The sequence below is a fragment of the Orcinus orca genome, chromosome 10, assembly GCF_937001465.1.
Source record: "Orcinus orca chromosome 10, mOrcOrc1.1, whole genome shotgun sequence".
NCBI lineage: Eukaryota > Metazoa > Chordata > Mammalia > Artiodactyla > Delphinidae > Orcinus > Orcinus orca.
This window is the reverse complement of record NC_064568.1, coordinates 99,128,168-99,152,285: the sequence shown is the minus strand read 5'-3', so window position 1 is coordinate 99,152,285 and position 24,118 is coordinate 99,128,168. Positions and strand designations below refer to the sequence as shown.

General features: G+C 35.2%; 1 long non-coding RNA gene across 1 annotated transcript in view; it reads left to right on the top strand.

Annotated features, from left to right (window-relative positions):
- LOC125965555 (uncharacterized) overlaps nt 1–8,071 on the top strand; it is a 135,709-nt gene extending 127,638 nt beyond the window's left edge. The window contains exons 3-4 of the long non-coding RNA XR_007479584.1: nt 6,329–6,403; nt 8,057–8,071. This is a non-coding gene — a long non-coding RNA (uncharacterized LOC125965555). The remainder of the gene's footprint in view (nt 1–6,328; nt 6,404–8,056) is intronic.
- The last annotated feature ends 16,047 nt before the right edge of the window (nt 8,072–24,118 follow it).

Here is a 24,118-nt window from a genome sequence, read left to right as displayed (position 1 = left end):
CTCCAATCATCGTGAGACAAGATCTAAGACAGTGGCTCAACCAAAAAAAAAAACAAAACCCTTTGTGTACCTGCAGTCAGATGGGCTGTGTCCTGACCTACTCAGTTCATTTCACAGACTCCAGTATCTACTCTAAATGGAGGGGCTGAAGTATCCTCAAGGTTGCTGTCATTTAGCATTTTAGGTCATGCCACACTGCACACCTGCACATCAACTTAACAACCACCTTCTAGCTAGCTCCTCTGGCATACTGTATATTAATAGAATATTGATATAGCAAAAATACTGTTGTGGGATTCATCATTTGGTAAATCCTCCACCATCTGCAGTTTTACAGAGCCATTTAATTAGCAATTTTACAACCTCCTCTCCTCTCATTAAATTAATTAATAATTAAGTTCAAATATAGGCATCTTTAATGTCATAATTATATTTCAGTTTTATGGTCACTGGAGTTTAGCTCATTAGAGGAGGCACTCATAAACCATAGCCCTGTTTAGTGGCTGAAGCACAGCTATGTCACCCGGCTGATTCCAGTTGGTATTGTATTTTCTCTCTTTCTTAGGTAGCACTACCGTTTTGTAGAGAGAAATTTCAGTCTTTGTCCTCAGTGAGCATAAAATAACAATTGCAGTAACAACATCAACAAATGCAACACAAAACAGGTATGATGTGATTCTATGAGTCTCCTTGACTTTTATAATGTCTCCCTGGAATATTTTTGTAACATTGGCCCCACTGTGCTTTCTGATTGGTTCAACTTCTCCCACCCCTACACTTGGCATTAAGCACAAAGTAACCACGTCAGAGACTCATGAGTGATGTCCTCTCATTGACTTTATGATTTACTAAGTCAGTACTGGCATTTCACACAATATGGTAGGCTGTACATTACTTTAGATGGAGTGGATTTATTTCAGTCATTATCACTGATTAAACCAGCTTAGTTGAAGAAGCAAAACAAAACTTGCCTTTGAAATCGTTCTTATTTAATTTTGTTCGCCTTCACATAACCCAGGACAGTGCTAATTATTCCTTGATGGAGCTCATATTTCTAATGTAATTCATATGTAAATTCTAATTTGATTCATATGGGAATGTTTGTGTTCCTTGCCTCGTTTCAGGCAAGAACACAAACACAGAATTAAAACTGTTTGGAAATGAAAACTTGCTGTTGCCTTTTTTGACCTGGTTTTGATTTGCTTTGCTTTGTTTTTCCTATAATAGCGCTTAATCACTTTTGAAGCTTAAGATTTTAAACTGTACTTTAGGGGATAAAAACAATATTTACACCTTTAAAGAATTTGAGGATGTTTTGAAGGTGCAAACTGCATTCTCTCAAGCTAACAAAAGTCTTATCATTTAAAGCTTTACTCAAGTTTTCCTTGAAAGAAGATATTCTTAAGAATCTAAGTACCTTAAAATGAGGATCTTCATAAGTTATATTAAAGGAAAATATAATAATCATTCTACTGTCTTGCTGGCAACAGGCTGTCATGAAGATGAAATAAGGGTGGAGCAGATCTCAAATTAAAAATTCTTTTTTTAAAAATAGTGATAGATTATTACGAGTTTGAATAATCTTTGGTGTTGTAACTGATATTTTTGAAGAATTGTGAGCTAAGATATGCCATGTTTAAAAAAAAATGCACTAGACTGAACGTGTAACGTATACCAAAAATATCCAGGAAAATCTCTTATCTAATGTCTAGCTAATATGTTTTCTATCCTTAGATTGAGATCCCTGCCCACAACATGGAATCTGTATTTCTTGAATTTTGGGGGATCTCCTGCTTCTAACATAATGCTCTTTGTAGGTAATAACTGCTGGAGGAGAGGGAACAGACAAACAAAAACTTCTTTAATCAATGAATTATTCAATTAATAACAGAAGTTCTATTATTTGATTTAATTGGTATATTCCTTTCACATCTTACTCATTTGGCATTTTCCTGAATTGTTAAAATATTAAAAATTATTTCTCAAAGCAGAATTTTGCTATCATCATTTGGGACAACTTTTTTTCTACACTGTAATTTTATGATTAGGGAAAAAATTCTGATAGATAATGAGTGATTATATCTTAGACTTGAGATCAGTATAGAGCAGGTGGAAAAACTATAGGGTGTTCTATCTAAAACTCACAGTAAATTACCAGTACAAGGTATGCAAAGGGAAGATGTGTAGGTGACAGGCACATCTGAAGAAACTGAGTGAGAAACTGAAAGTAGAAAAGATCATAAATTATTATTGAACCAAAACTTGGGTCTGCTTGCCCACTAAGTAAAGCCAATCTAGTGACACCGGGTTGTGGTGAAGGAAAGTACAGCATTTATTATAAGGTGCCAGATGAGGATTATGGGTGGGTCATGCTCAAAAACCCCAAGCTCCCTGAAGGATTTCAGCAAAGTGTTTTTAAAGGCCAGGTAGGGAAGGGGAGTCCCAGGACATGTGATAAGCTTGTTCACAATTCTCTGATTGGTTGATGGGGAGGTAACAGGGTGGTGTCACAGGGGTTAACACAACCAATCCTTAGTCTCCAGTAGGTCTGGGGGCTACATGCTCTTGGTCATCAGGTAGTTAATTTCTTCCATTTGGTTGTGGGTTTAGCATCTGTAAGACAACTCAGGAAATGTGCATCAGGTACTGTTATCTAGGCACTTCAGAGAGGAACTAAAGCAGAGGATATGGGGGAGGGCCTGTCCCGGGAAGGCCCCATAGGGTCCTGCTCAATTATATAATGACAGTGTGGGTGGTGAGCCAACTATCAATTTACCTATCTTCAAGGGAAGCGTCAAGGCCAGAGACTTACAAAGGCTCTTTGCACTTTGCCAATTTGGCTTTTAGTCTACCAGATATGTGTGTGTGTGTGTACCTGTTCTCTTCCCACTCTACAGTGAGATTGAATTATGCTCTCATGCCCAATAAATTTTCATCTGTTGTATTTTAGACAGACTTTTCACACTTAAGGATGTTTCCAGTATAATTAAAGAACAGGAAGATATCTAAGATGAATCACCTGAGATTAAAAAGTTAAATCACCACTAGACCTATTTTCCACTTCAACCATACTGCCGTTAACACTTTTTTAAAGTGAAAAAGTTGATTCCTGCTTCTTTGCCTTCTCTCTTATTACCCATCCACTAGACACTGCTTTGTAATGTGTTTCACACAAGCCAAAGAAGCTACAATGTCTCGGTTAAGTAAAAGTTACAAACTGTAGAATGGACATAGACAAATAATGACGTATTTGTATTCGGCATCCGATCTTCTTTGTACTACAGTCATAAAGGAAGGGCCTTTTCTGTCCTAACATCCTCACGTAGACTGACTTTGTAATATCTAGGACATAATTACACTTGCATTCAATATGCACACACACATACACGCACACATCATGCCAACATTAGAGCTGTCCGAACCTATTTTCAATAATTGATTTGCCGTTTAATTGAACAGCATGACTGACTAACATAGCTCATTACTTTACTCATTAGTTAATTATCGAAGAAAGTAGGACAAGTCAATAAAATGGAAGGCTGTAAATTCCAATACTAATTAGCACCATTTCCTTAGAGACATATTTAAGGGCAGATTGGCTACCTGAATGTCCTAGGACCTCACAGATGAAGGAGAAAAGTAGATGTACCATAAATCTCGATTACTGGGCAGGAAGATGAGTTGGCAGTAAGTAGACATGTAGACTTGTACTTAGCTACTGGGTAAGGAATCATTATTAGGAGAAAGAAGGATCCTTCATCTAGTATATTTTGAAAACAATTTGCAAAACAAATATGCATTGCTTTTTCTTTTAAAATAATGTTTCCCACTTCGGTTTGCACATCCCATTTATGGACATGATCAGGGTAAATGACATTTATGTGTAGCTTTCTTATAAATGGATTCCACCGTCAATGTAATTCTGTTAGAGGGAGAAGTGCTTTTCAAAGCTAACAAATAGTTCTTTTTGACTCATGAGAAAAAGGTAGTCATTTACGCTTATTCAATGCACATTAACCTCACGTAACCAAAAGATGTTACTATATATTCATCATTCAATAGGTTACACGCAAACACACACACACTCACACACATACACGCATGCGTGCACACAAACATGCACCTGCTGACATTTTGTCTTTCTCATCACATAGAAGGAGCTTCAGAGTCTCCTTGTGACAGTGCTAGTTGTATGCCCTTGGGAAAAAATCTTCCTTTTATTGGGACTCAACATTTTCTCATCTATATAGTGGGAACAATAGGATCTATGTTTCAGTGTTGTTGAGAAGCTGAAAAGAAATAATAAATGACTTGTTCTAGCCGTGTCTGTCACAGTGCATAGCATGGTTCTTACTCTGTTCTTGGTAAAAGTCCTAGTCAGCCTATGTGAGGCTATCAGATGACCCAGAACAATGGTTGGCTCAGTCACAACAGAAAATCATTTGTAAGGTAAGGGACTCTGGCCATGGAATTATTTATTTAAATGGTTAGAACTTATGGACCTGGTTATGATTGTATATGTGACATGGATTGTACATGAGGGGTGCTCTGTTAGCACTACCCTTTGCCTGGCTGCTTTGGCCATGATTTTTGGTGGAGCATTTCCAGTAAGAGATGGACAATTAATCTTGCATGAACCTTGATCCCTTTTGCTTTCAGCCTCTCAGAGGTTGCTCAATTTGTTCACGCTGTTGTAGAACTGGACCCAATAGGGTACATACCTTCACACTGATTTTACACTTAGTTAAATTCAGTCATAAAAATAGAAACGTCAGCCCTTGTGTAGTCTGTGAAATTCTCCCCATGTATTTTCAAGTATGCACGCGCAGAGTAGATATAGCTATTATTAACCTATATTATAAATATTAAAACTCGGTGAAGATATTCAAGGATATGCAGTCAATTAAAGGCAAAGCTACGATTGAAATTTATCTTTCTGATTTTCAATGTACTTTTCATAATCTTAAGTCTTATAGCCGTGAAATATTATATCCAGAAGGACGTCCAATATTGCCAAGTCATCTCTCTTGGTTCAGAAAAGGAAATGCAACCTCTGAAAGGTTAAGCAAATTTCACAAACCTTGGGACCAGATGTTGCATAGTTTGGTCTAGACTCTGGATCTCTTTATCTCACGTTCCATTGTCCCTTGCCTGGTCCACATCCTCCTGCCCTGGGGGTTGCATTAATCTCCATCTACTCTTTCTTGTTCACTCTTCTCTGCTTCATCCCCTTTCACATCTTGGAGTCAGTTTTGGCAGAGCAGTGCTGGGTCTAAGAAGAAGAAGGAGAAAACACTTTGTCTCTTTAGTAAAGAGCTGAAGGTTCCTAGAACTTACCTCTATGGATTTATAACAGCTTACTTTGGGGTGAATATGTGTGTTCTTTAGGCTTTCTTGTTAGTGTAAGTATATATAATGGGTAAGAAGAGACGAAGGAGAACTCTCAAATTTATCTTCATTTGTAAACCTATGCATATTCTTCCTGAACTACTCCCATGCTAGATTTCCAGTCTTGTGTCCTACCCTCGTTCCTACAGCTTCTTGTGTTATTACCATATCAAATTCCACATATTCACAAAATGCCCCAGGTGCTTTCACTTCTTAGGGCCTTTGTTCATTCCAGACCCTTTACCCAAAATGCACTCCTCTTCCATCTGTCTTGGTCAGAACCCTATTCAACCTGATAAGGCACATCTTAAACATCACCTTCTTGAGGAAACTTTCCATGACTCTCCAGGAGGAATCAATTCTTTGACCTCATAAAGCATTTTGCTAGTACTGACGTCCACATCCTAGCTAGCCTTCTTGTCTAGTAAATCATTAGGTCACTGTACACATCTTATTCTTCTTTGTTTACACAAATACTGAGCACGGAAACTGGTGTAAAATGTGACACTTGGCAAATATTAATTCAACAAGTGAATAAATAAACAAATTAAAAATTTGTAAGATGGAATACTTGAAAAGATATTTTGAAACTTTTTGCCTTTTAAAACCTGTGATTTAAAAAAAAAACTGAAATAATAATACTCTGAATTAGAGTAGCTGTGGATTTTGTCATATTTAGAGAAAGCTTTTTCAAGATTATGTCTTTGCATTTCCAAATAGAATTTCTAAGTATGTACATTAAAATACCTTAGTTATCATTTTCTAAGATTTATTATTAAAACACAAATAAAGAAATAAACTCTAAGTAAATTTTGTAATAAACCCAAAGTTAAATATAAAGGAAAATCACAGCTTATGTTTCTCTGACCTGTTATAGTTATAGTTGGCATTATTCTCAAGCCACAAGCAATAATTTCTCTTTTTCCAACATGTTTTATAGGTACTGTATTAAGCTGAGCTCTTCTAATGACTCTGTGGGGAGTTTTTATCAGCATTTTTGAGAATCAGTCCTCAGGTACTAATAAATGAAGGCTGAGAGTTAAAGAGGAAAATGTGGTGGGATAGTGTAATGAAAAGCTCCTGGTTAAAATAGTAAGAAAGAAAAAGAAAAAATACTCTAATGATTTTAGGAAAAACATTTTAAAATACACACCCTTGTATGTTGGAAATTATGAACATTTCAGAAGAAAATGGTCAATGGCCCATACCAAATAAAATTAATTTGGAAAAAACTAAACTACATTTTCACTATTAAATGGTTGTCTGAATGCATTAATGCAATCACAAGGTACCTTAGTATTTGGAAAACAATCACCAATTGTAGAGTCAAGATATGCTAACATTTAAATTCTTGGCCAGCGTGAGTTAGCACAGTAAAATCTGTCCAGAATCCTTGAAAGGAAAGCAAGAAGAAAAGAGACAAAATGTCCTCTATTCATTAGAAATCTCTTTACATGGAAGAACTTATGTAATGGCATGATACACAGGGAACCAGAAACACAAATGGTTACCAGAATAATATAAATGTTGACTGAAATATAAATCTAAAATGAAAAACTTTTATTAAAATGGTTTCACAAGCAGCATAAAGCAACTGATTTAAAAGTAAAAAATAATGAATATGTGTAATGCATGAAATTATCATTTGCCGGATTGATCCCATTAGATTAACTAAAGCATTTTAGCAAATAAGTTACAGATTTAGTAGGATAAATACATCACCCCAAATAAGAGAATTTATAAAGAGAGGAATATTTAAATGCATATAATAAATTGGGCTCATTATTTGGGTATGTAGATATATGCTTTACCTGGGAATATTTCTAAGGTAGGTAGAAAAATTGGAAATTTTTGAATAATTTGTGCATTGGAAAATTGTGAATTATGCTGCAATGAACATTGGCATATAAGTATCTATTTGAATTCCTATTTTCAATTCTTTTGGTTGTACCACTTTATATTCCCACCCATAATGAAAGAAGGTTCTAATTTGTCTACATCTTTGCCAATCCTTGTTTTCCACTTTTTTTACTTTAACCATCTAGTATGTGTGAAGTGGTATATCTCACTGCGGTTTTGATTTGTGATTCTATACTACCATCAAGTAACTTAGAATCTTAGAATGTCAAAGACACACAAATAGAGAATTTGTTTGACATAACACAATAATAAGCAAAGTGGTCTCTGTAGTGCAGGTAATATTTGCAAAACATGATCTAAATCTATAATTATCAAATATAGGCACTAGATTTACAGAAAGAGCAACAGTGGAAAGTTAAATTAATTATCAGTTTTGCCATGCAATAACTCTTAACTTACCTAAACTTGAGGTACTCTAATTTCCTCATCTGTAAAATTGGGATAATGATTTCCCTTCTTAGCTTGCGCAATTATGAGATAAGATTAAATGAGATAACAGATGTGAAAACATTTCGGGGACTTAAAGGTGCTAGGCAAATATAAGACCAATTATTATTATGTATTCTTGTGCACCAATTACTTAGCGTCGTAATAGTTGGTAATAGTCATTAAGGGGCATCATTAGAAATGTAGGCATGTCTGTAAGTTTATATGCGGTCTTTCTGTTTGTGTATATAGTATACCTGCACACTTGGTACACTGGCATGTGCATTTATTTTATTTTCCAAACTATGCATTTCTCTTCTAGTAAAGAAGAAGCAACTCGACATTTCCACTGTAGCCAGAATAAAATGTTCAGGCTGGAATTGTCTGGTCAAGTTTTAGTGGTCCTTTTTCAGAAACTGGGCCCTCAGGCCTCAGCAGCCTTTAATCAGCTGTAACTGGAGTGAAGCCGTCAGGCCCTGCGTGTTCTCTGTCAGCTTTACTACCATTTAGAGCGTCCTTGATAAATGTACAGTACAAATTTAACAGTCAACCTGTGAGAAAGAAAAACCAAACATCTCAAACACTGAAACTTTCTTCAGCTCTGCCGTGAAAAAATCCATGCGCTAGAAATTCCATCGTGGACAAAATAGAAGTTGGCAACATGTGAATAGTTAAGATGGAAAACACAATAATCTTGGTATACCTAAGGGCTTTATAAAATCTGCAAAATTAGAGGAAAAAAGCAAAGAGAATAAAAGAAAAAAGGAAAAGTTGGGATGGACAAAATTCATGAAGAGAGAAACTAAAAGGCTAAGAGAATGTTCCGATGATTTACTCTGTGGATTAGAAGAAGAAAACCTCAGGGTATATTCTCTAGCTACTCCAGAAGGTGGAAAGTGTGTGGTTTGAGTGAAGAGAATTAATATGACAATTTAGAAGTACTAGAATTTGAAGAATTGCACTTGAGTTACCACTGCGTTATTCACTGCCTGTGTGAAACCAAGAGAAACTGAGAAAGCTAAAAGGCGATTATTTATTTATTTATTTATTTATTTTTGCGTTACGCGGGCCTCTCCCGTTGCGGAGCACAGGCTCCGGACGCGCAGGCTCAGCGGCCATAGCTCACGGGCCCAGCCACTCCGCGGCATGTGGAATCTTCCCGGACCGGGGCACGAACCTGTGTCCCCTGCATCGGCAGGTGGACTCTCAACCACTGCGCCACCAGGGAAGCCCCTAAAAGGCGATTTTAAGACTCAGTTTTCTCATCTACAAAATGAGGGTAAAATAAGTCTGACCTCATGGAGTTTTTGTGAAGATGAAATGAAATAATATATGAGCTTCATAAACTCTAAAGCATTCTACAAAATTTGGCTAAGTTAATGTTACTTACTAGTGTCCTAAGAGACTAACTACAAATCTACTGAAAAGGAATAATTCATTTTCCTAAGAACTCTGTTATTAAACATGGGCTTATATTGAGTTGCTTAAATACAACATTTCATTCACACTGAAGAGCATAGCCAAGTTCAGTCAAGCATGTCTCTGGTGTCACAGGCAGGCTGGGTTGATGGCCAGTTGGTTACTTCTTGGAATGAAAGGGGTGAACATTGTCAAACCTTTAAAGCAGCTTCTCCCAAAGCATGTTCCTAGAGAATACTAGTCATGTGAAATAAAATAGCAATGGTCAAATAAATACATTTTATAAATATAACACATTATCTCCCTGATGAAAATTTACAACACATTTTAGTACATCAAAGTTCCAAAGAAGTCCAGCAGTAAAGAAACCTGGTCAACATTTTAGTTATTCACCAATTTGAACTGTGCACTCTGAAATCCCTGGTAACAGGTCCAGTACTTGGCACAAGTGTTTAATATATGTCAACTATCATTATTATTGTAGTTGTTATATCGTACATTTTGTTCCCAAGGAGTTTGGACTACTGACTCTTCAATTTTTTTTTTTTTGGAAGGGTGACATACCTCTTGTTTGGGAGGAGTATGTGACACATCCTTTTACTTTGTGTATTAAAAAAATGAAAATCTGGTCCATGATAATATGTCTGAAAAAAATAATTAGAAGATGGAAATGAAGGTAGCAGTACAAATGTTTAAGCTTCCCCATGAAGCTTCCCCATGAACAGACTTATCAGTTATACACAGAAAGGATATACATGCTTCCTACAAAGGGTAATATCCAGTCATCTATTCATTGGATTATTCGTTTTGTACAATAATGTTTATTTAAAACTCAGTTATATGGCAGATTCTGTGCTAGACAGTCAATTTCTTATGAAAGAAAAGAAAAAAAAGACCGAGTACCCACTCTTCTGTGTCCAATATTCTATGGAGTAGTCTACTAAATATAAATGTAGTCCTTCTTAAAATTTCACATATCTTTATAAGGGCCTCAGAAAATCCTACGCCTAAATATTAAAAAGAAACAAATAGAAACATCATATGGAAGAAACAAGATATAATGGGAAGATAATTGAACCTAAAAATGAGTTGAAGGTGATCTGGTCATGAGTCCTAATTTCATCACTTTTTAGCTATGATTCAAGCAACAGCTTTAAATATTTGAAAAATCTATTTCTTCATATGTAACCATATGAAAATTAAATCGTCAAAAGGACCTGGAGGAAACTTAAATGCATATCACTAAGAAAAAGAAGACACTTGGAAAAGGCTATATTCTACATATGATTCCAACTATATGATATTCTGTAAAAGGTAGAACTATGGAGACAGTAAAAAGATCAGTGGTTGCCAGGGGTTGGAAGGGTGGAGGGATAAATAAGTAGAGCACAGAGTTTTTAGGGCAGTGAAAATACTCTGGGGGCTTCCCTAGTGGCGCAGTAGTTAAGAATCTACCTGCCAATGCAGGAGACACGGGTTCGATCCCTGGTCCGGGAAGATCCCACATGCCGCGGAGTATCTAAGCCCGTGCACCACAACTACTGAGCCTGTACTCTAGAGCCCGTGAGCCACAACTACCAAGCCTGGGCACCACAACTACTGAAGCCTGTGTGCCTAGAGCCTGTGCTCCACAAGAGAAGCCACTGCAATTAGAAGCCCACGCACTGCAATGAAGAGTAGCCCCCCCTCATGACAACTAGAGAAAGCCCATGCACAGCAACCAAGATCCAAAACAGCCAAGAATAAAAAATAAATAAAATAAATAAATTTATTTTAAAAAAAGACAATACTCTGTATGATACTACAATGATGGATACACGTCACTATGTATTTGGCTAAACCTATGGAATCTACACCACCAAGAGTGAACCCTAATGTAAACTATGGACTTTGGGTGATTATGATGTGTCAATGTAGGTTCATCAATTGGAAAAAAATGTACCATTCTGGTGGGGGATGTTGATAATAAGAGAGGCTATGAGTGTGTGGCAGCAGAGGATACATGGTAAATTGCTATACTTTCCCTTCAATTTTGCTGTGAACCTAAAACTGCCCTAAAAAATGAAGTCTGGAGGCCAGAAGGAAGTTGGCCAACATATTCAAAGTGCTAAAAGAAAAGCAAACAAACAGACAAAATACAACTGTCAGCCAAGAATCTTATATCTGGCAAAATTGTCCTTCAAAAGTGAGGGAGATGAGGACACAGGGAGAGGGAAGGGTAAGCTGGGACGAAGTGAGAGAGTGGTATGGACATATATACACTACCAAATGTAAAATAGATAGCTAGTGAGAAGCAGCTGCATAGCACAGGGAGATCAGCTTGGTGCTTTGTGACCACCTAGAGGGGTGGGATAAGGAGGGTGGGAGGGAGACGCAAGAGGGAGGGGATATGGGGATATATGTATACATATAGCTGATTCACTTTGTTATACAGCAGAAACTAACACACCATTGTAAAGCAATTATACTCCAATAAAGATGTTAAAAAAAAAAAAGTGAGGGAGAAATTAAGACATTCATAGATAAACAAAAGCAAAAGCCAAGGAAGTTTGTTACCATTAGATCTGCCCTGGAAGAAATGCTAATGGGAATCCTGTAATTTAAAATAAAAAGACATTAGACAGAATCTTGAAGCTGTATGAGAAAATAAACATTTCAGTAAATACAAATACATGGGCAATGAATAAAATTAGTATTGTTGTAGCAGTGGTTTGTAATTACACTTTTTATTTTCTACATGATTTAAGAGACTAATGCATTTAAAACAATTATTAGTTTATATTTGGGGGCACACAATGCATAAAGATGTAACTTTGTGACATCAACAATTGAAAAAGGAAGGAATTGAGCTGTAAAGCAGCAGAGCTTTTGTATGTTATTGAAGTTAATCTGGTATAAATTCAAATTAGAGCTTTATAGCTTTAGGATGTTCAGTGTTATCCCCATGGTAACCATAAAGCAAATAGCTAAAAAATATATACAAAAAGAAATAAGAAAGGAATTTAAATGTTTCACTTCAAGAAATCAACTAAACATGAAAGACGACAGCAATACAGGAAATGAGGGAGAAATAGCAATAAGACATATGGACAACAAATAGCAAAATGACAAAATTAAGTCCTTCTTTATCAGTAATTACTTTAAATGTAAATGGACTAAACCCACCAATCAAAAAGCCGAGATTGACAGAATAGATAAAACATGTGATCCAACTATATGCTGTCTACAAAAGACCCACTTTATTTTATTTATTTATTTATTTATTTTTAAGGTGATGGATGTTTTAATTACCTTGATCTTGGTAATCATTCCACAGTGTATATGTCTATCAAATCATCACATTATACATTTATACAGTTATATTTCTCAATTATCCCTCAATAAGTTTTTCTTAATTTTTATTTTCAGTACATTAAATTGACTCATAAAAACATTCTAAAAATGTACAGTTTTTTCTTTTCAACAAAGTATAATAAAACATAAAAACCCCCAAAACAGAATACTTGACATTTACATTTCAAAATCAAATTAGCAGAATATTAAATATTTACAAAACTGTATCTTTTAAAAATATTTATAAAATTACATGCAATTTTGTAGAATTGACATAAAGAATGGCTCAAAAATGGGAGAATTTTCCTTCATTCCTAAAAAGAAAATATGTCCAATATAAGCTGTGAAGATTCTTGAGTACACAGGGTCTTCAGTTTCAGTACCAAAGCCTGTCTTTGTGCATCTAAGAACTTTATGCATGTGACGGGCTTCTTAACACCTGGATGACATGGCCGGCACACCCCTCCCTCTGATAACAGTGTAGTAACATTGACCGTTGGCCTCAACAGGCACAGTACATAGTTTGTGAGTGTTGATTAAAGATAACTCACTTTGATTCAGAACCTCGGGACTTTTCAGTAATGGAGCCTCTTCAGAACCCATGGCTTTAAATGTCCCCTGCCTCATTCTTTGGGAGTCATCTGCACTTTGGAAAGGATGGCCAATCTGCTCAGGTTCCACAGGCCCATCCACTGGGACAGGTGGTCGAGCTGAGCAGGGTCAGGGTTTCCCTTACAACCTTTAAGACTCTTCAGCACGTAACGCCATCAGTTATCAGTGTGTAAAAGTAGCAAGGCATCACATAAGCCACCACAGAAGCAGGAAGAGTGACAATGACAGGGAGCGAGGAGGGTGCAGCCCAGTTCCTGCTCAGCAAGTGCTCACTAGCAACACTGCAGTGAGTGGACAGATGAAAGCCTCGGTCAGCCTGTGCTCAAACAGGAACGCATTACAGCTTCTATGATGTTAGGCAAAGTTACTACCCGCTGTGCATCTCCATACGTAGTGTGCAGTGTAAACTAGCTAGGTGGACTTCTTGTGATAAAGGACCTAGAATTACAAATAGTGAATAAAAATACTGAAAATAAAGTTTAAAAAAAATTTTAAACTAAGACTTTGGCCTACCAAGAAAATAAATTCTAATCTCATCCAGAGATTCTCACATACACTCAGAAATAATGTTTAGCCAAATATCCAGGCTTAGTCTAGTCAAGTTGACATAGAAATTTATAAATTTTACCATTATAACAGGTGGCAGTTGTATGCGTTTTCTGTTTCATGGGGTCCTGTCTTCACTCACAAGTTTGAAATCCTTTCCTTCTCCACACAGTAAGAGATCCGCTTTAGATCCAAGACACAAATAGGTTGAAAGTGATAAGATAGAAAAAGATATTTCATGCAAATAATAACCAAAAGAGAGTAGGGGTACCTATAGCAATATCAGACAAAATACACTTTAAATCAAAAAGTTACAAGAGACAAGAAAGACATTGTATGTTAATGAAAGATTGAATACAGCAGGAAGATATAACAATTATAAACATTTATTCACCTAATAGACACCATCAAAATATATGAAGCAAAAACTGACAGAATGAAAAGATAGACAATTCTACAATAATAGGTGGAGAATTCAATACCCCACTCTCAATAATGGATAGAACAATTAGACAAAAGATAATTAAGGAAATAGAAGACTCAATGCCATAAACCAACTAGATCTAACAGTTATATGAACACTCTATCCAACAAACAATACAAATATTTCTCAAGTGCACATGGCACATTTTCCATATGTTAAGCCACATATGTTAAGTCTTGCTTGGAGGCAAGGGGGAGTTATTGTTTGATAGCTATAGAATTTCAGTTTTATAAGATGAAAATAATTCTAGAGATAGATGGTAGTAACAGTAGCACATTATTATTATTATTATAAATGTATTTATTACCACTGAACTATATACTTTAAAATGGTTAAGATGGTAAATTTTATGTTATGTGTATTTTACCACAATGAAAAAAAATGGATAAAAATGATGTACAAAGCTAGCAACAATGGAGAAGCATTTTTAAATAATTCAATGTAAAAAACATAAGTGAAAGATTTTATTTCTAGGCACAAATACCAAAAACAAACAAAGAAACAGACAACCTTAAAATTTTTTTAAATATACAGTAACTCAGGGAACACTCTACTCTGAAAGCCTTCTTGCTGAGTTTACTATACTACAAACTTCTTCCAAGAAAAAGATGACTGGGAATATTTTAGCAAACCTACTTCTAGGAGTTTACTCTAAAAATTCACCTGTGATATACAAAAATATATGTGAGCAAAGTTACTAATTGCAGCATTGCTAACAACTGTAATATATTGGTGACCTTGTAAATTTTTATAAATTGAAGTTTGGTTTAATAAACTGTAGGAATACACAAAATGGATTACTAAGCTACTGTAAAAGAAGGAGGAGAAAGGGGAGGAAGGGGAGGAAAGAAAGAATTTGATTTATATAAACAAATAAGGAAACATTTCTAGAATTGATTGTAAAGTAAAAAATCAAATCATAAATGAGTATATGTAGTACTTCACCTTTTGTGTGAGAAAGCAGGGGCAATAAAATAATCAAATTCGTTATCTGAAGGAGTGAATGAAAACAGGATGAAAGGGTTGAGGATTGGGAATAGACACCTCTTGAGTAGACTTTTTCTGCAGTTGCGACATTTGGAGCCATTTTTATATTTCACATTCTCAATAAAATAAAATAAAATCAACAAGAATGTGGTAAAACCCTAATAGGGAATACAGACATAAGTAAATGAAAGCATTTAAAATGAATAGCATATTCACACTGACAAGAGGGTAAAACTAATCTACTACTAGGTTTTGAAAACAGTATGTTGATTATACATCCTAGAATGAAAGAACAGTAACTACGTTTTGAATTCTAGTCTGGTTATTTGTTTTTACTCTGGCATAGATTGACTATTATGAAACTACTTTTGATGTACTCTAGAACTGAGCAAGCGACTAAACATATTAAAGATACTGGGAATTACACAACGGATATGTGGAAGACCAGTCTGAATTCTATGGTGATGGACTGGAATTAGAGGTATAAGGATGACCTCATGATTTCATCTCCAGGTAAATAGATAGATGGAGATGGTAGATTAGATAGATAATAGGTAGATAGGTAGATAGATAGATAGATAGATGATAGATAGAGAGATAGAGAGATGAATATGATAGATAGTAGATGATAATCTCTATTGCTCAATAGACAACACTGTGAAAATAAGAAGACTAACAAAATCTTCACTTTGGGTTTTTTGTTTTTATCTGCTTCCTCCTTAACTTCTAAACTTAGTATCTTGTACAACTTAAAAATTCAGGAAGTACAATTATTCTCTCTACATCCTTTCTCTCAGGGATCATGGCCCTTTCATATCTAGATTGATTGGTTGCCCTGAACTCTTACTACTTTTGAGAATCCCCAAAGTCTGGTGTCGCTTACCAGTCACCCTCTCTGACTTCTCAGGCTGTCCTCTCCCTAGACTCCATGTCAACAGCTGGAAGATATTCTGTAGGGAGAAGTATCATGCAGAATGTTGGTCTACCTAAGAAGGCTTCCTTTTTTCTCTGAGATCTTGCTCTGTAAAGCCCTAACTGCTTTGGCAGGTGTTTAGTACTTTGTATCAGATGATTTTTGTATATCATCTTGCTTCTCTAGTTGTTCTTGATGGGAAGATTGATTTTTTACGAACTTTTCCACTATAGCCTGAAGCAGAATCTAGAAGACAAAACCATTCATCACTAATTTTGATTTAGTTATTACATTTCTGGTGTATGATAGTGTTGAAGTATATGTGCCCCTCAGCTAGGAATATATGGGTCTAAATCCAAGGTCCATCCCTTACTATGTGACCTTGAGCAAATGTTTTAAATCTTCCTAAGACTGGTTCTTTTCATCTATGAGACGAGATTAGTAGTAGTGACTATCTCATAGCACTGTTGTGACACATAACTGTAATAATGCACATAATATTAAATATAAACTATGTTTGTAGCTCGTATCATGTAAATACTAAAATGCACTTGAGATTAATGCAGCTGTCACTGTTCTGCCTTTGCCACATGTTGACCTCACATCAATACTCAAAAAGGAATTGACGTGCTTCTAACACTTTAAAATCTATGGATCTGTGTATGCACAAAAGAGATACCTGTTCTTAAAATACCCATTTATGAAAAGTTTCATACAATTTTACTTTAAATTGAATACTATTCCATTTCAGAAACTACCCAATGAATAGTCAAGTTTAAAATCATGTTTTTACATGGCACTTACTTCAAGAACTATAGAACTAAAGATATTTTCTATCATATTATCATCACAGGGTAGCTCTTTAAAAGGTCATTCATAAACTACACTTAGGGAAGAACTTTAGGGAAAAGGGAACATTGAAAAATGTGTTTGGGAGGACTCTGTTCCAAGTCTGGTATTATTCTGTAATCTGATTTGACTAGGATAACAAGAAAATGCTGAACGAAATAAATTCGAAATGGCCTTGAAGAAATAACAAAAGGTGATCAATAGATCAATGCATTTTTTTCCTTACAAGACTTCTCGTGCTATAGAACTTATAGAGCATTGGAAGAGAGTGTAAAAAAATCATTAAAGAGTTTGTAAAACATCACAAGTTTCTAACAGGGCACACAAAATTAGTCTTCAGTGAAAAGAAGGTTAATATGTGAAACTAAGAGTCTTCTTAACTGCACCCGAGGAAGGGATAAGATTCTTCTAAACACATTGCAATTATTTACCTGAGGATTTCCTGGAGAAATAATTCCTCAGAAAGAAAATACTATTTTTTACAAGATATTTACTAGATGATTATTGGAATGTTGGAAATAGCAAATTGGAAATAACTTCAATGGGTAACCATAGAATGGACTCCAGGGAAATAGTAGCATACTCATGTTAGAATATTAAATAAAACCTAAAGCAGTAGTTAAAAGTCTGTTACTACATATAAAATGCTTACTTATGTGAACATAAACAGAATATAACACTGTATCTGTTCTATAATCAAAATATATAAAATTGTGTATTTAATTTGATGTGGACTGGCGAAAGTTTAAAATAAAATAAAAGCATAAAAAATTGTTAGTATGTACACACTAATATGTATGAAATAGATAACTAATGAAAACCTGCTGTATAGCACAGAGAACTCCATTTTGCTGTACAGTAGAAACTAACACAACATTGTAAAACAACTATACCCCAATTAAAAAAAAATTGTTAGTATGGAATCTGGATATTTCCAAATTTATTTTTATTTCTGTTATTGTTATGTTATTTTTATGGGTTAATAGTTTGAAATATGATAATCCCAGGGATAAATAATGATGGTGGGTAGAGTATAGAATAAGAGCTAATAACTCTAGTAAAAATATCCTCTGGTCATAGTTCACTATATTCTGATACTAGCAAGTCAGCCAATACTAAGGAAAGTTTTCATCTCTTAATTTAAATATTAAAATCTATCCAAGGAAACAATCCAACATTTGTTTAAGATAAACAACTTAAAATATTTCTGAAGAATTGACCCTTAAGCCGCTAAAACTGGGTATAGGCTTTTATAATTTTCTATTAAATTCCCTTATTGTCCCGCCTGAAGATTTTACCTATCACAGAATTGGAAAGTATTCACTGGGTTAAATACTACTACAGAGAAAGGAATTATTGTAAGCACCTTATTCTATTAGGAATTTGGAATTATGAATCTGTAGAGTGATGCACTATTTTTTACAGTGACATGGAAGGCCTATGGAATACCATTATTCTCATCCTCAGAAACCAAATTTCAAAAAGGAGTCTTGCATTAACTGTTTGAAAAGAGGCCCAAATACAAAGCACAAGATTATCACGCTCTCTCACACTCCAGAAAAAAATCCAATTTATCAATCTGCACAGAAAAGCTTTGCAGAGTTAAGACGAAATAATCCAAAAATCTAAAACCATTATGCTTAACTTCAGGTCATTAACATAATGTGCTTAATGAAAATTTGGTTGCCATTGTTTACTAGGAAGAAATTAAGGTAATTTAAATGTAGAATTCCTTACCTGATAAACGACTTGAATCCTAGCTATAAATAAATAAAACAAGTGTTCAGAATCTTAGAGAATGAAAGGTTCCATAAGGACTGACAAATGTTTTAATAACACGTGAATTTTTATGCCATTGGTGATATAACTGGAAATCAAAAAGTATATTAAATATGAACAACATATAGAAATATCATAGTTTATCATTTCAAATTTTTTTTTTATTTCTGAATATCCAAATGAACATATGAAATTTGAGATTGAAAACATCTCATTCATTATTCAAACCTTATTTAAAACAACTCTGCACAAACCAAGAAAGAGGAATTTTCACCTCTTGCTCACATAGTGATAGAGAAATGATGACTGGAATCGTTTATCATTTATGATGTTTTCCAGGAACAATGCAACTCAAGGCAAGAGCTGAGGGACCCAGTATCTCAAATTTTAAGAACCCACTAACAAAAAACAGCCATTTGATATTCTAATTGCCCCCCTCATTCTGAAATAGTATTCCTTTTCTGCAAGCCTTTATTTTAGAATTCCTCAAACTTCAGATGATTTCCAAGCCAGAATTGATAGTGAAAACCAAGGCCCTTGGGTAGCCTCAGATGTTGGGAAAACAGCCCAGAGCCATAAAAGCACTCATGTTGAATTTGGAATTAGTTCACTAACTAGCTGAAAAAGAGGTTCAGACATCATCCATAATATAATCGTCAACATGAAACATTTTTAAAGATTAGAATGAAGCAACAGAAGATAAAACAGATGAGAAAGAGGAACTTAAAGAAGACCAGCAACAAAAATGAAGTTCTGCAATGGGTATTTCAGAAGGGATGAGACAACCCATTCCAAGTTCATGACCATAACCATTGCCAGTTCAGACCCCTGCCTCCAAGGAAATCCCTGTGTTATGTTTAAGGGATGTTCCCCAGCATCGTTAGGGAAGCTGGGTAAGTTGGTGAGGAGCAAGGGAAATCAAAACCCTTCAGGTCTAGGACCACACCATCTACCACAGACAGGCACTGCCCTACCCAGAAAAAACTATAGTGTTTGACATTCAGAATGGTCTTGAATGAAAATCAATTTAAATTTTGCATGTTTTGTTTTGACATGAAAAAAAAAAAAAGAATAGTTGGGTAGTTTACAAATGTTTCCATCAAAAATAGTTAAATAATGGTTTTTCATGAAAAGAAGTTGTCACAAATAATCCAAGAAAGTCTCTTATCTAATGTCTAGCTAATATGTTTTCTATCCATAGATTGAGATCCCTGCCCACAACATGGAATCTGTATTTCTTGAATTTTTTGGGATCTCCTGCTTCTAACATAATGCTCTTTGTAGGTAATAAATGCTGGAGGAGAGGGAACAGACAAACAAAACTTCTTTAATCAATAAATTATTCAATTAATAACAGAAGTTCTATTATTTTATTTAATTGGTATATTCCTTTCACATCTTACTCATTTGGCATTTTCCTGAATTGTTAAAATATTACAAATTATTTCTCAAAGCAGAATTTTGCTATCATCATTTGGGACAACTTTTTTTCTACACTGTAATTTTATGATTAGGGAAAAAGTCATGATAGATAATGAATGATTGTATCTTAGACTTGAGATCAATATAGATAAGGTTTTATATATATATATATATATATATAAATATATTACCCAATATGTAACCCAAAAGGTCTTAAATTATTAGTATATTTAGTATATTTTACATTATTTCCAAACTGAGCTTGGAAACCATTTTTTGGTTTTTATGTTACAGGGACTCACGTCATGCATGGTTGTTATAAACTTTTTAGAGAAAGTTCAGTACCAATAAGCAAATTTGAAAAAATATTTTCATATCTTCAATGATAAAGCAATTCTGAGGCAAACAAAAATTACATTAAAAATGAAATCAATGTTTACTTCTCACAATACTATGTTTAAACAATTTTTCCAATGGATTTATGCTTTTTAGGGGTATAATACCTATTCTTTCTCCTTATTTGAAATATGTTTTAATTTAAAATTTCTAAGGTTTGCCAAAATAAGTTGTCTTTATTTTTTATTAATTTATACTTTGATTACCAAAATATTCCATTTTGGGTCCTGTGGTGTTTTAAAGGCATTAGAACTTTTTTTTTACTAACAAACAGAAATCCAGACTTTTATTTGTCTTTAAGTAATAACTAATCTCTAGAAGTATTTATCAGTTAAAATATGACTCACAAAAAGCCTTTCAATTTTATATTAATAAACTAAACTAAAATATTCCACAAGACTTTTTCACATCAGATTTTTGAATTTTGAGATCTGAATTCAGATAATACATACTTCTCTCATTGGTGTCATTCAAAATGTCACCCGTTTCCTTGCATTTTCTCAAATCTCAGGCTGCTATAAGAATCGTAACTTTGGTGCAATCTCCATAAACCAATTAACTGTGGTGTTTACTTGTTCTAAGAAAGAGCAAGGCTTGGCGGAGGGGGGGGTGTGAATGGAAGTGGAGAGAAGAAGGACCCACACATGGAGGAAGATGGAAGCTAGCTTAACAGGCTAGCAGATTTGTAGACACAGAATAACCGGGTCTCAACCCTAATGAGCAGAATCAGGCAACTTTAATTCATGTCGTTTTTGTTTTTTTTTTTGTCTCCCTGACCACAAAAGGGAATATAGGACCCTGTTTAGGAGGGGATTAGATTAGTCCTATGTGGTCAAAGGGAACAATACTGACATGTTAGTTGATCAGAAAGATGTTTTCACACTGTTTCTCATAGATGGTCCCTGGAGACAACTTTCTTTCTCTCTCTGTCTCTGTCTCTCTTTTTTTAATTACCAAGCATGACATTCATGGTTATTTCTTCTTTCCACCCAGTTGCCTACAAAGGGTCCAGCTCTCGGGCCCCTTGTTGGTCAGGCCTGGGGGAGGAAGTGACAGAAGGCCGGCCTTATTTACCTTAGTGGCTTCCCGGTGTAATCTGGTTAGTCACGTGGCTAATGGGAGGACACCGCGGGTCCTCACACACTGTGCTGCACAATGAAGACTCATTCATATTTAATACAATAGAGTGTTTAAGTCAGTCCATGCTTTGCGGAGAAGATTGGCTTTCTTTGTGTGGCGTCTCCTGAGAGGGTTTTCCCCGCCTCCCCTTGCAGACAGGCATATGTTCCAGCTCCTGCCTGCTGCAGCTGGTCAAGGAAAGAGCAGGCTTCTTTCTTTTTCTTTTTTCCTTTTTTTTAAACCAATGAATCGATGGCTGTGGTGTGAAATGTGGCCTGAAACGGTCCCCTCTGCCCCACGGACGCATATATTAGCCTTTGCTATTCTAATATTTCACAGCAAGACATATTAAGAGGAAGCGAGGCTCGTGTTCCTTAAGTTTGCCATTGTGCAACAACAATCTGTTGAGCACAAAAGAAAAATAAATAAATAAAAGCCGGTGAGATGTTGACCTTGTTCTCTTAATATTATACATGTATGGTCCTCCTTAAATGGGGCTCGGGAGAAAATAAAGGGAGAGCTTTGGAGGGGCGGGGTGGAATATTCTTACTCCACACAGAATTTTAAAACGACCAAATTGAAAAGAGAATCCCATCAACACACTACCACTTGGCCCTCAGATTTGATTTTAGAGACAGGAAAAAAAAAAAAAAAATGAGGTCTCATTAGTCCTAATGGGATAGATAATGGATACACAGATTCTGTCACACCCCACTGGATAAACTGACATTTTTGAGGGTAATGGAAATTAATGACTTTTGATTTCTGAAGTACAGATTTTAATGGTCTTAATTCTTTAAATTTCTTTTCAAATTTGGTTCAGATTTAAAGAGTGAAGTATTGTATCTATCATTCTCTACCTTCAATCTATTTCAAATAGACAACCATTATCCAGCTACCTCAGGGAGATGCTGAGTCAAAACAGTAAGGTGACACTTCTACTTACATAGTAGGATAGTTTAAACTCTATTTGGATAATGACCATGGGCTTTCAAAAGGAAAACATGAATTTTAACGTCTTTACTGTCAAATATTGTGAGATTACCAAAGTCTTAGAGTTCTAAAATCTTTCATAAGCTCTTATGTACCTCAAGTCCTCTGGCTATAAGATCTTGTGTAGTGAATTTTTGTAAGAAGGGTCGTGATGAAGAGTGTTTCTATTTAGAACACCAAAGAACAAACAAAAATCCTAAGATAACGAGCTTACATTTGCAGCCGCAGTGGTTTTGATTCAACCAAACAAATAATGTATTCTGCTGAAATGACTATACATAAAGTAATAATAACTATGTACATATAAATAAGCCCCACTCTTTGATTAATGAAAGATGGAGAATTATTGACTATTGGACTATGCAACCAAAGGAGATGATTACATTTATTTTTAAAACAATATAGTGTTTCCCTGGTCTAGAGCCATGTTGATGTAATGCAGCCCAAAGCAAAGGATCGGACTGGTTGATTAATCCTGTTCCTTGTAGCCCTATCAGTAATACAATAGCACATGCTGCTTGCTGTTTTAGCAAGGAAAGACTGTAGAAGCCATCCACACAGATTTATGTGTACCTGGGCAGTGGACACTTAGTGGACACTTAATTGTAATCATACAGTTAACTTTTTCACTTGCAAAAGAATGTAACAGTTGCTTTGGCTGATTCTATAAACCACGTGTGAAAATTTCTTGTCTTCTATTTATACAAGGCTCTGTTGCCTCTTATAGTCAGGAAATGACATGACATAAGTTGTATACAAAATACTACTGATTTTTTATTTAATGTTCATACACAAAATTACTCTAAGTGGTGAAAAAGGAAGTATTGACTCTATATTTCCTTAAAAATTTTATATAAGCAATTTGGAGAAAACAAATCTTTAAAAAGCAAATGAAAACAGTTAAAATGAAAGTGTACTTCTAAATGTTATTTAATCACAAAGGAAAAAAATAAAAAAGCTCAGTGTAGGGATTTACCTATGAAGATTTTTCTGTGAATGTCGGAAAAGGTAAAATAGAGAAGGAGAGTAAACTCTGTAGGAAGAAAAGTCTTAAAGCTCTTAAATTAACTTTGTTCAAATATAGGAAACCAAAGGGAACCAAAACCTTAATTAAAGTTTACTCTTGCAAGCCTCTATCCGCCCCCTACCACTCCTTGCCTCCCCAGCTGAGAGGTTTCATCTCCTTACCCTCCACTTCATTAGAGCCTTAACAATCCATTATCCATTTCCTAATCCTCCACTGCTCCAAAGAGTGGGGTTATTAGAGTATGTGAAGGGTTGTTGTCATTGTGATGGAGGTGTGAATTGATCACTAAGATGACAACTGGTGACAAGTGTGGTTTATTAGACTGCTGTTTTGCCTCTTAATTACAACTGATTAGCCTGCCTGTTCCAAGTGGAAAACGGAAGAATTAACTGCTTTTGTTCTTGTTATCTACTACATTACGTTATTGTTTTGATTTCCTTTTCAACGTGACTCTTTTTTTTTCTTTATCAAAAGACCTAGACATTTCCCAAAGACCACAATAAGG